This window comes from Bubalus kerabau, chromosome 20 (assembly GCF_029407905.1).
Source record: "Bubalus kerabau isolate K-KA32 ecotype Philippines breed swamp buffalo chromosome 20, PCC_UOA_SB_1v2, whole genome shotgun sequence".
Classification (NCBI taxonomy): Eukaryota; Metazoa; Chordata; class Mammalia; order Artiodactyla; family Bovidae; genus Bubalus; species Bubalus kerabau.
In genome coordinates, this window is record NC_073643.1 from 2697761 (window position 1) to 2710573 (window position 12813).

The following is a 12813-nucleotide window of genomic DNA, read 5'->3' on the forward strand; positions in this document are numbered from 1 at the left end:
TTGCTAGTGCAGAAAATACTTCTTTTATTCCTTGGCTTTCACCACAACATCACCATCACTCCACAGATTCACTGAAACTTACTAGGCCACACCAAGAAGGGTCTATAGCCACATATCTCATTTTTTCCAGACAAGACATTTAAGACACATTCTGGTAAAATTGGAGGAGCCAGGTGGATCATTTTCAATATCCTCTCTAGCAAGCCAGTGCATGAAGAAGGAATCCAAGACCTAGTCTTGTGTTTTGTGTTCTGATTATAGGACCTCACTCTAAGGTAACCCAGTGTGTGCGTTATGTTAACGTGATCTTTGCACCCAAGGTGTGCTACTGTGAACTGTTAATCAGCCCATCCATCCATCCATTTGTCACCATCTACTGAACACAAGATACTTGCAAACTGGCTCCAGGCCTGAAGAGACTCAGTCCAGGGAGAGACAGAACGTGACAAGCTGGAAAGAAGTTACAGCAACAGCTTAGACTGCTAATTCTCAACTAACAGAGGACAGAGGACACCTTAAGAAACAAAACAAAACAGCTTCCTAAAGGATCTGATGCTTGAATGTATGATGCAGAGTAGCTTTTCATTATGCAGAGGAACACGGGTTGGGGGGTGGGGGGAGAAAGAAGAAAGGAACAGAACATGAGCAGAATATGAGAAGACCGGAGGGAGGGAGGCAGCAGGGAGACAGGTCCACCCACTAAGCGAGCCAGCATGCTGATGCCAGTCTGGCACTGTTGAGAAGGAAAGCCCGCACAGTGGGCCGGCAGTTGGGGGAGGGCCTGTGGCACCCAGGTGGGCCAGGGCTGCTGCAAAGTGTGCTGTCAGAGGGCAGGGAGGACCGGCTGGGGCATCCAGGGCGGCTGTGGGCTGGGAGCTTAGGAGATGGGGAGGGATGTGGGTGTTAGGGGTTTAGAGTGGAGCACCCTAGGTGATGGTGCAGTCTCAGAGGCTCTTCGGCTGCTCATTTCACCACGACTACCTAAGTAAACTAGCCTTCCCAGGTGACGCCAGTGGTAAAGAACCCGCTTGCCAATGCAGGAGATGAAAGAGATGTGGGTTCAGTCACTGGGCTGGGAAGATCCCCTGGAGGAGGGCATGGCAATCCACTCCAGTATTTTTGCTTGACAGAGGAGTCTGGTGGGCTAGAGTCCATAGGGTCACAGAGACATGACTGAATCGACCTAGCATGCACACACCTAAGTAAACTGGTATCATTTCTCTCAGAAAGTGGCCTCAGACACACTGTCTAAATCTTTTGGGGATGGACTCTAAGGGTATGAATTGACTTAAAAAATCAAATAATGTATTTACTTTTTAAACACTGTATTGTGGTAAGATACTTAACATGAGACCTATCTTTATAACTGATTTTAAATGCACAATACCATGTGACTTGATGGAATCAGACAGCAAGGATCCCCCTGCACAGAACAGGGGGCTGAACACAGAACTTGTATTCAACAAATACATTTCTTAGACAGCTGAATTAGCTACACCACACACTCAACTGCATCACTGAAATGCCTTTTTATTCTGGTAAAGTGGGAAGGTCTTCTAATATTAAGTTCAATTAATTGACACTATCCAGGAAAGCTTGGTGATCTAAAACAAAAGATAAAACAACCACCCATTATGCTACAGACTGGTGTATTTCTAGTCTGTTTTTATTTTTTTTAATTTAAATTTATTTATTTTAATTGGAGGCTAATTACTTTACAATATTGAATTGGTTTTAATGGTGGTTCTCTGAGTGTAATTCAGAGGGAGAAAGAATCAGGGGTGGAAGCCAAGTCAGGGGCAGAGAGGAAGACAGAGCAGCAGCAAGCTTGGCCCAGCCGGCCGAGTGTGAGGACGAGAGAAGTCTCTGGAAAGGCAGGATCTTCTGTTCTTTTTGCCAAGGAAAATGCAAAGATGCCTAAGACATTCTTCTAATGGCCAAGCCACTACCTGAGAGGGAAGAATGGCAGGAGGCCATGGAGAGGACATGCCTTACCCGCCCTGCTTGTCTGCTCTTCTCTGTGGAAATGTGCCTTCTCTGTGGAAACAGCTTCTGCAGCACAGAGGCAGGGGTGCAGGGCTGCTCATCCTCTGGTGCTAGTGGGAGAAGCTCGCCTGTCCTTTGGTATCAGTTTCACCCCCAAATCTACTCACAGCTGTGAATATCTAAGCACTCAGTGCTTTGGATTGCACGGGCTTTGCAAAGAGGACAGCATGGTGAATTTTTGCTTTCATGTTTAATTGGGGGGCTTCCTTATCCAGAGCTGTCTGAGGCAGTTCCTTATGTTGTAACACTTGGATCTGGTTCATGGAATCTTCCCTGCTTTCAAAACAGATGACCTCTCACTAGAAGATTCACTTATCTCTTCCCTTCCAGCCCTGAAAACCAGTCCAGCAAAGTCCCAACTTGCAACAAACAGGCAGTTCAGTCGACCAGACAACATAGTTATCTAATCCCTCAAAAATGACACCTAGCAAGTTTCTAACCATAATGCCATTGGACTTGTTTCCATCAACATTTCTTCTTAAGCAATACTAATAATGCCTTTTTAAGTCTGAGAGCTCCATAACCAGTGGAAAATAAAGTATTAATAACAGGCAGCCTGACAAGCAGCCTCTGCTCCAAATGTTTGAAGATTGCTGGTGATGTTCGTAGGAGAATAAATGTGCTCATGTGTCGTTCATCACATGTTTCCTGGGCCCAAATACATGCCAGGCCCTGTGCCTGTTGCTGGAGGTGCAAATGGTCTTTGTACTCATGGAACTAACAGTCTGGTAAGAAAGACCAACACTAAACACAGGTGAGTGCTCACACCACCACTGATGTGCTGTACTCAGTTGTGTCCGACTCTGTGGTCCCGTGGACTGTAGCCTGGCAGGCTGCTCTGTCCCTGGAATTCTCCAGGCAAGAGTACTGGAGTGTGTAGCCTACTCCAGAGGATCTTCTCTACCCAGGGACTGAGCTCACCTCTCTTGTGCGTCCTGCACTGGTAGGCGCACTCTTTACTACAGCGCTACCTGGGCAGCCCTGCAGGGAAATGAGTAGATGCCTTTTCAGATGGGCCATATCCACACCAGTGTCCTCATGGAGGTCATATGTTCTCTTTTGTACTAAGAGTGGAAGCAATGATTTATCAAAGAAAGAAAGCACTTCCTTTTGCCTTTAATAAAGTTGCTCGGCACCCATGCAGTGGCTGAGAAATTCATACCAAAACCCAGGAAGCAGAGCCTGCTCACAAAGAAGCTCCAGTTTGGTTCTACGAGTATAGATGGGTCTGGCTGGGAGCGGGTCCCCAGGCTCAGAGAACAGCTACCGCAGCGCTCTGCCAGATGCAGCTGGGGCCCAGCTTGCGGGAAGGCAGAGATGCAACGATGTCCAGAAAAACCCAGAGTGCAAGCCAGCCCCTGCCAGGTGGATAGCCTTGGGTCCCTCCAGACTCACACAAAAAGATTCCCCATTCATACCTTCCCAGGTGGTGTTAGTGGTAAAGAACCCACCTGCCAATACAGGTTAAAGGTTTAATTTCTGAGTTGGGAAGAGCCCCTGGAGAAGGGCAACCCACTCTGGCATTCTTGCCTGGAAAATCCCAAGGACAGAGGAGCCTAGTGGGCTAAAGTCCATAAGGTCACAAAGAGTCAGACTGAGCGACTTAGCATGTACACATTCATATCTAGCCACTCCGTTAGAGCACTGACCTCAGTAATAATCACACCAGGAACTCGTGAAACTGGTTCTCAAGCCCTGGAGGGCCTATAAATTACCTGAGATTGTGTTAAAATACAGATCAGAGACTCCTGGGGACCTGGGGTTCTGCATTTCTAACAAGCGCCAGGTAAAGGTAGTACAGGAGGCAGTAGGGAGCTGAAAGGGCCTCTGAGCAGTCACGGATTGCGACCCTGTCCTCCCAACAGGAGAGGCTGGCAAAGGCACGAACACAGAGATAGAGACAGACAGCTGAGACAGGAAAGTCCCCTGAGCCATGAGGCAAAAGCAGTTGCCACACGGTCCAAAGCTGTAACAGCTTCCCGCAGGAAAGAGTAAGGGCATGGACCAGATCTCACTATAGAGGCAGTCTCTGAATCTTTCCCAGATGAGTTTCAGTGGCGTGCTTAGAACATACAGGTTATATTCTGAGGAAATTCACACACTGCCGAGGAGGAGAAAATGCACAGGGACAATCTCTTCTCACATTTGCTGGAGTAAGACTGTCTCTGACTACAATGAAATTTGAAATTCTAGCTTCCAAGGATGAAACATTTGTTGAAGTACAACTTTAGAGCCAACATCACTTTCTCCAGCTTTATCCAGGCATAGTTAACAAATAAAAAGTATATCTATTTAGGATGCACAGTGTGATAATTTAATAATGCACACATTATGAAATTATTACCATAATTAAGTTAATACAGCCATCATCTCACAGAGTTACTCTGTGTGTGTGTGTGGTGAGAACACTTAAGATCTACTCTCTTAGCAAATTTCGAGCTCACAATATAGTATTATTAGTCACCATGCAGTTTTAAACACTCCAACTTACGTCACATCGTATCATATCAAAGGAAGGAAGAGTCCGGTGTTGAATTCTGAGTCTGTATTCTCACTGTGTTACATCTTATGGGAAAGGACTTGGAGACCACTATACTGCTCGCACAGAAGAGAGGACTCGGTGTAGTTCTAGAGAAGGCTTTCAGAAGGCGCGCATTTCAGAGCACTCATATTCTTTTCACATTAAACTGTATTATAAAATTAAGGTGTTAATAATGATACATTTCTTGCAATAATAAATATGCTGACACTTTAATTGTAAAATGAGCAGTGGGGAAGGGCGAAGTGGTTTCAGGCTTACTTGAACTTCCCAGACTCTTATTCTTTTCTCCTTTACTTTGGAGGAAAGGTAGGATTTGTTAAAAAATGTATGGCAAAACCAATACAATATTGTACAGTAATTAGCCTCTAATTAAAATAAATTAAAAAAATAAATAAATTTAAATTAAAAAATATATTTATTTTTGAAGTGTATTTTGAAACTCTAGATTTCCAATAAGAATTTGTAAAGTGAAACACACACTGCACATTTTCTCTGCACTCTTGAGAGTTCCTCGAACGCAAGGAGATCAAACCAGTCAATCCTAAAGGAAATCAACCCTGAATACTCATTGGAAGGACTGATGCTGAAGTTTAAGTGCCTGTATTTTGGTCACCTGACATGAACAGCTGACTCACTGAAAAAGACCCTGATGCTGGGAAAGATTGAGGGCAGGAGGAGATGGGGTCTGACAGAAGATGAGATGGTTGGATGACATCATCAACTCAATGGACATGAGTTTGAGCAAAGTCCAGGAGATAGTGAAGAACAGGGAAGCCTGGCGTGCTGCAATCCATGGGGTCGCAAAGAGTCGGGCATGACTTGGTAACTGCACAACAGTCTCTGCCACTTCAGTGTCCAGCCACTGCTGACCCAGGTCTGGTCCCTGAGGGACCAGCCCACACCACTTACTCCTGGGCTCTGAGTGACCGACTGACTTGTGCGCTGGTGGACGTGCACTTTCTGGGGGGGCAGGCACTGTGTCTATTGGACCTCCAGCCACAGCTGTGTCACTGATACCTGGTGGGGGTGGGAGAGCAGTCTCCTTAGCAGCAGGCGGACCTGCTGGGCCCACCCTGCTCTAGCATTTCTGCTGAAAACCTGAAGGGGGAACTAAGTATTTTATGAAGACAAAGAATTCATTCATAAAAACTTAACTTATACTGGAGACTTCTGAAGCTACCAACAATGTGAGAGCACACATTCAGTTCCCACACGGGTTTATAGATGTGGAGGCTGGGGCGTCTGCCCAGTTCCTCCAAGCCCACTGAGGGCATCCTGAAAATGCCTGTGGACCAGTCTGAGGAAGCAGCACATGAACAGTGCCCGCTGCAGAGGGTCTGGGTGACCACAGAGATCTTTCCATCAGGACAGGGCCGTGGCCTGGAGGCGTGTCTCCCTCACTCAGATCTCTGGCTCCAGGGTCGCCCTGGCTTTTCTAGGATCAAATATTCCTCCATGCACCAGCTGCAGCCAAAAGGTCTTCCTTTTTGACAAGTTGCCTTGTTTGGGTTTTGTAGCTTAACTGTAACATGCTTCTTAATTGTGGGGGTGGGAAAGCATGGGTGTTCCCCAAAGAAATGCCCCTCCCTTCTAGAATGTTATGCAGTTCTTTCTTTGGGTGCTATGATCCCACTTCCACTCACACCTTCATTCCATAAACATTTACTGATCTATTAATAAAAAGGTGGCAAGAAAACCTTTAACCATACCCCTATCACACTTTATAAAGAGCAAATGCATTTCCTTTTGTTTTTTTTTTAATGTGGACCATTTTTGAGGTCTTTATTGAATTGGTTAAAATATTGTGTCTATTCTATGTTTTGTTTTGTTTTTTTTTATGGCCATGAAGCATGTGGGATCTTAATCCCCTAACCAGGGATCAAACCCACATCCTCTGAATTGGAAGGTGAGTTCTTAACCACTGAACCACCAGGGAAACCCTACATTTCCTTTTCAATTTGCTGAATAGTTAAGTCATTGGTATGAGAGGTGTTGGATTTATTGCAAACAAGTTAATTATACTAACTGCGTATGTCAGAGGTTATGTTCATTTTGTCTTAAATATAAACACCGAATTTACTACAGGCACCAAACACTGTGAGACCAGCATCTGATTCCAGTGGAATCAGAAGGTCTGAGTTCTAGGTGCATGCAGGGTACAACAACATTAGAGAGTCATTCTACCTCCTGAGGCTTCAGTTCAGTTCAGTTCAGTGGCTCAGTCGTGTCCGACTCTTTGCGACCCCATGAATTGCAGCACGCCAGGCCTCCCTGTCCATCACCAACTCCTGGAGTTCACTCAAACTCATGTCCATCGAGTCGGCGATGCCATCCAGCCATCTCATCCTCTGTCATCCCCTTCTCCTCCTGCCCCCAATCCCTCCCAGCATCAGAGTCTTTTCCAATGAGTCAACTCTTCGCATGAGGTGGCCAGAGTACTGGAGTTTCAGCTTCAGCATCAGTCCTTCAAAGAACACCCAGAACTGATCTCCTTTAGAATGGACTGGTTGGATCTCCTTGCAGTCCAAGGGACTCTCAAGAGTCTTCTCCAACACTACAGTTCAAAAGCATCAATTCTTCGGCACTCAGCTTTCTTCACAGTCCAACTCTCACATCCATACATGACCACAGGAAAAACCATAGCCTTGACTAGACAGACCTTTGTTGGCAAAGTAATGTCTCTGCTTTTTAACATGCTGTCTAGGTTGGTCATAACTTTCCTTCCAAGGAGTAAGTGTCTTTTAATTTCATGGTTTCAGTCACCATCTGCAGTGATTTTGGAGCCTCCAAAAATAAAGTCTGACACTGTTTCCACACTTTCACCATCTATTTCCCATGAAGTGATGGGACCAGGTGCCACGATCTTCATTTTCTGAATGTTGAGCTTTAAGCCAACCTTTTCACTCTCCTCTTTCACTTTCATCAAGAGGCTTTTTAGTTCCTCTTCACTTTCTGCCATAAGTGTGGCATCATCTGTATATCTGAGGTTATTGATATTTCTCTCGGCAATCTTGATTCCAGCTTGTGCTTCTTCCAGCCCAGAGTTTCTCATGATGTACTCTGCATATAAGTTAAATAAGCAGGGTGACAGTATACAGCCTTGACATACTCCTTTTCCTATTTGGAACCAGTCTGTTGTTCCATGTCCAGTTCTAACTGTTGCTTCCTGAGGCTGTTACAGGTTAATGGAGTAAACCGTTGGGCTGGAGGATTCCCATGCATGTGCTCTCTCTCTCTCTTTTTTTTGGCCACACCATGAAACAAGTAGAATAACAGTTTCTCAACCAGCGAGCCAAACTATGCTCCCTGCTGTGGAATCATGGAGTCTTTACCTTCGGACCTGGAGAAGGAAATGGCAGCCAACTCCAGTATTCTCGCCTGGAGAATCCCATTGACAGAGGAGCCTGGTGGGCTACAGTTCATAGCGTCACAAAGAATCAGACACGACTGAGTGACATAGCAGCAGCAGCATCAACTGGACCTCCAGGGATGTCCCCAAGCTCTCTTTGAAGTGTCATCCTCTATGATTTTAGGGATGTCCCTGGGAAAACTATGAAAATTCATATCATCCAGGAAGAGAACAAAGCAAAGAGACCACATGTCAGCTCGCCATCCTTCGTCAGAGCTCACTGTGGCCCATGGCCCTACACATCCCTCATGCTTTGCTGAAGAACACAAGCTTTTCTGTAGTAACCATGAATTTTTTAAAAAAAACCTGTAGGGAGGAAGGTATAAACAACAAACTACTATTGAACATAGTGTGCTCAAGGCTCTTCTCTTTTATGGCTCTTCTCATTATGTGATCTAATCTTCACATAATCCCGTCCTTTATTCCAGTTTTATGAAAGGAGAAACTGAGGTTTAGAGATAAGTTACTCAGCTGACAAAGGCAGAAGCAACATTGAAGCCCATTTCTGCTTTATATAGTGTCCTAGGTCCCATGCTACCTCCTTCGCATAAAGGCTATATTTCTATATTTATAAATTTAAGAAAGTCAATTTTAGGAAGGTTAATTAATATTGACTGTCATCATTAGAGTTCCAGGAGCACAGGCATCAGAATAGCTAAAATAATGAAAACAGACACCATAATCATTGAGCAGATCCAGAGCAGTGGGAACTTTCCAACGCTGCAGGTAGGGTGTAGTTTGCCAGAACCACTTCAGAAACGTTTTGGTAATATCTACTTAAGTAGAGCAAACCCACACCTAAGACCCAGCAATTCCTCTCCTAGGTACCCAAAAGAAATGCAGATGAGCGCACCAGCAAACATGTGCAATAATATTCACTGTGTCATAACTGCAAAAAAGAGAATAACACTAATGCTCGTGAATGGTAGATGGACAAATGCAGCAGAGAATTCTCTTTCATGGACTATACAGTGGGAATGAAAAAAACACAATTCCACAGAACAATATGGACAAAGCTGAACATGTCATGTTCAGTGAAATAAACCAGACCCACAAGAGTACTTACTGGATGATTTCATTTATACAAAATTCAAGAATAGGCAAAGCCAGTCCATGGTGTTAGCATGAAGATAATGGTTCCCATATCCCAGAACAAGACACAGAGGCCGATTATCCTGATCTGGGTACTGGTTACAAAGACGGGTTTGGTTTGTGAAGTTCATCAAATTTTATGTACCCCTTTGATCTGTACACTTTTCTGACTCTGTGATATAGGAATTGAAATTTTACTTGTAAAAATTCTAGGACTGTTGCGCTCTATATGAAAACCTGCCTGAGTTGAACAGAATCTCCCAATAGGAAAAGGCTTTCAGAATTCTGGGAGCATGCATGAAGCTGCAGAGCATACAGATACGGGAGCCCTGTGAGGGCCAGGACACTGTGGTCTAGCTCAGGACCTTTCAGAGCCTCTCACTAAGGCACCGGCAAAAGAGGAGATGCTTGGTGTGGTTGGACTCCTGAGGAGCGCCACCAGGGCTGGAACTCTGAGCGTAGCGTGGGCACGGGAACCTCACTCACCTGCCCCGCACCAGAAGAGAGAAGGCGAAAGGCTTACTATCAGGCGCCCGCCACACAGAGAGGCGTTTAAACCAAGAGCACACGTGGCTTCCTCAAATCTGTCAGTCCACATTTTTCCCAGGGCAGTCTCTCCTTTCTAGCATGATTAAGCTATATTTTCATATAAGGTTATAACAATAACCACGAACCCAAACACTCTTCCCCCTATTCCAAGTTGAGCAAATTAATAAAATAGCTGAACTTTGACTTGGGAACACTTGTTTCCAACTTCAGATGCTTATCCATGTTTTGGGAAGTGCTGTGTGCATCTTCCTCCACACACCTGCTGTCATTTAAACGTAAAATTTTACCAGTATACGGTTGCCTGGAGGATCATAGTTTACTAAGGTCATTCTCCATTCTAGTAATGTAATCCCGGGGCCAACCAGTCCAACCACCCGCAAAGACACTGACTTGTCATTGTGTAAATGGAATTAGATGGGAGAGGGAGGGGCACACAGGAAGGTCCCCAAGGGATTGAGAGTTGATATAAATAAATAACCACGTCTGATTAGCAGCAGCCTGAGTGTCTGAATGGAACTTGCAGGTGGGGAGTGAAACCCTGAAGATCCGGTGTCCCACTGTCCCAGGCCAGACCTGAGGGATTCCCAACAGCCTCCACCTCCGAGATGGTTTCCAGGAAACCCTTCATATTTACAGATCTGTGAGTCACTCTGAAATCCTGTGACTGATTACACAGTCTATTTTCAAAAGATAGAAGAGTTAAAGTCTTAGGTAATGATAAATAATTTCTTTAACGCAATTGAGGACAATACATATTTGTTAAACAGAATTCACAGAAATAGCAACCACAGATATTTAGTCTGTGGGCACTGTGCATGGTGTTTCTTCAGTTATCCTGGTAGGTAACATCCTTCTTATCAAGTCTGTTATGGCATTAGGACACAAGCCTGTCAAGTGCCTGATGCACTTCCACTGAGATTTAAAAAAAAATTTTTATTTGGCTGCCTTGCGTCTTAACTGTGTCACTCGGGATCTTTGCTGCATCTTGCAGGATCTTTCTATGGGGTTCCAGAGTACATGGGCCTATGCAGTTGCCGTACTTGGGCGTAGCTGCTCCTTGGCATGTGGGATCTTAGTTCTCTGACCAGAGATCGAACCCTTGCCCGCTGCGTTGCAAGGTGGATCCTTAACCACTAGACCACAAAGTTCCTGTACTTTTGCCTAAGTAGAGTCTTGGTAATATTTTAAGTTAGGGTATTTTTTGAAATTGTCTTAGGTTTTCATGTAAACTTAAAGAATACTAAATAAAAGGCTGCAATGTTTCATTATGTCTGTATACGTTCCTCCTCTCAAAAGCTGATATTTACATAGGTTGTAACAATATATTTCATTCTTTCTGAAATGCCAAGAAAAGAATCCCACAAACATATATATTAGTACTTTAGATCTACTGGACACAGCTACCATAGAAGAGAATAAATTCTCCAATTACATCAAGTCCACTGGTTCCTTCTGATAAAAATCAGAAATGTACATTTAACAGAATACCATTTGTTTAAAAAATTGCTGAATGTCCAATGTTACGAAACTCTAATAAATAATTGCACATAGGTATAAAATTGAGTGCTCTAACAATGAAACATCTCTTTAAAATATTAAATGCCACAGAAAAATCTCAGGATATACTATTAATGAGTAAAAGACACTTATACATACTAGTCTGTTAATACTGATTGTCTCTGGATGGCAAGGTTTTTATTTACTACAATATACTTTTCTAATATTCCAGGATGGCCATGTCTTACTTTATAAATGGAAGAGAAGGTATTAAGTGTGGAGAGAAGGGGACGTGTCATTCACAGTGCTTCTGGGGGCACTTGTCCCTGGGGGCTTTCAAAGTCCCACACCCTGGGCAGGGCCCAGACCTGAAACCAGAGTTTGGTGGGCCTGGCCCAGCAACGTTTCTTCAGTGCTCCCCAGGTGGCCCTAGGACACCAAGTAAGGCATGTGTCATGCTTTCTAGAGGTCTGTGGGCCTTTGGGTAGCACTTGAACTCCTCTTAAACAGTTCCAGAGCCTGTCCCACTGCTCTGCTTCGTACCAACTCACCTTGGGATCTTTGTCACAGATAAACTGCTTGTATCAGAACTGAAGCTCTATGAATATACAGGGCAACAATGTTGGAAAAAAGCTGAATTTCTGAGCTCTGTTTTTGGATCAATACTGAATGTAATGAAAGCTTTCAATGAGTCTTTATTGGAGGCCATCCATTGAAAAAACATTGGAAATGTGGAAAGAAAGTTATTTACTCGTTTACAGGGCAAAAACATAAAGTTTAAACACATTATGGACTTTTCACACTTTCGGAGATAAAGGAAACGGAAAGGAGCCCCCTGCCAACACCTGAGAGAGCAAGAGCAGGGCACACGTCTCACTGTGCACTTCAGCTGGGAGGTAAGCAGCTCCTGGGTGCTGAGGGCCGGAGTAGGAAGTGGTTTTACGGGATGAAGATGTTTCCTGAGTGCTCACTATGCAGGAGGCAGTTACGCTATCTCGTTAGTCACCGTGAGCATGAGACACGGTGAGCAGTGTTATCTCACTGTGTCACTATTAGTCAGAATGTTTAGGCAATGAGCTGTTCCAATTCACTGAACTTTCTGTGTAACTGAAGGCTCAGTAACAAAGTTCTGTGGACCTTTCTACAGTGTGGGAATCGCTGCTCTGCCTGCCTGAGTGGTTCTCTTAGGGATTTACCTCCAGGGTCTGGTCTGGTCTATCCCTTGTCTCACTCACGACAGTGTGCTAGTTTGCAGGGAAAAATTATATGGATATCCTGAGTCTATGCGGCATAATTTTATCTTCCATTGATGTTTCAGGGCCACCACGATAAACTGACACCTATCTTTAGAAGAGAAGCCTGGAGCCCAGGGGCTTGGACTGCAGTTCCTGTGTGACAGTCAGAGTGTGTGCACGATGAAAAAACCACACAGGACTGAAAATCAGGAGACAGATCCAGGAGTGGCCCCACCACGGTGTGCTAGTGACCTGGGCTGGTTACAAAAGCCCTCTGGACAGCAATTTCGTTGCCTAACAGGGATTGTCACGACGTCACATTTCAAACAATTACTCACATCCACTCTTTCTTGTTTTTCACTCTAACAGCAAGCCTCATAGGTGACGGAGGCCCAGGTAGACTTTCTGATTTGGATCCGTGCAGCCCTTCCTCAAGCTTCCCA

At 44.6% G+C, this 12813-nt stretch overlaps 1 protein-coding gene across 2 annotated transcripts in view; it reads right to left on the minus strand.

The window, feature by feature from the left end:
- The window catches only part of EGFR (epidermal growth factor receptor), a 215269-nt gene that overhangs the window by 90801 nt on the left and 111655 nt on the right, over positions 1 to 12813 (minus strand). Inside the window, exon 2 of one of the 2 annotated variants that reach the window (XM_055557575.1) lies at positions 4538 to 4733. The exons of the other annotated variant lie outside the window; for it this stretch is intronic. The gene's annotated coding sequence lies outside the window, so the exon portion shown is untranslated. The remainder of the gene's footprint in view (positions 1 to 4537; positions 4734 to 12813) is intronic. 2 annotated transcript variants of the gene reach the window in all.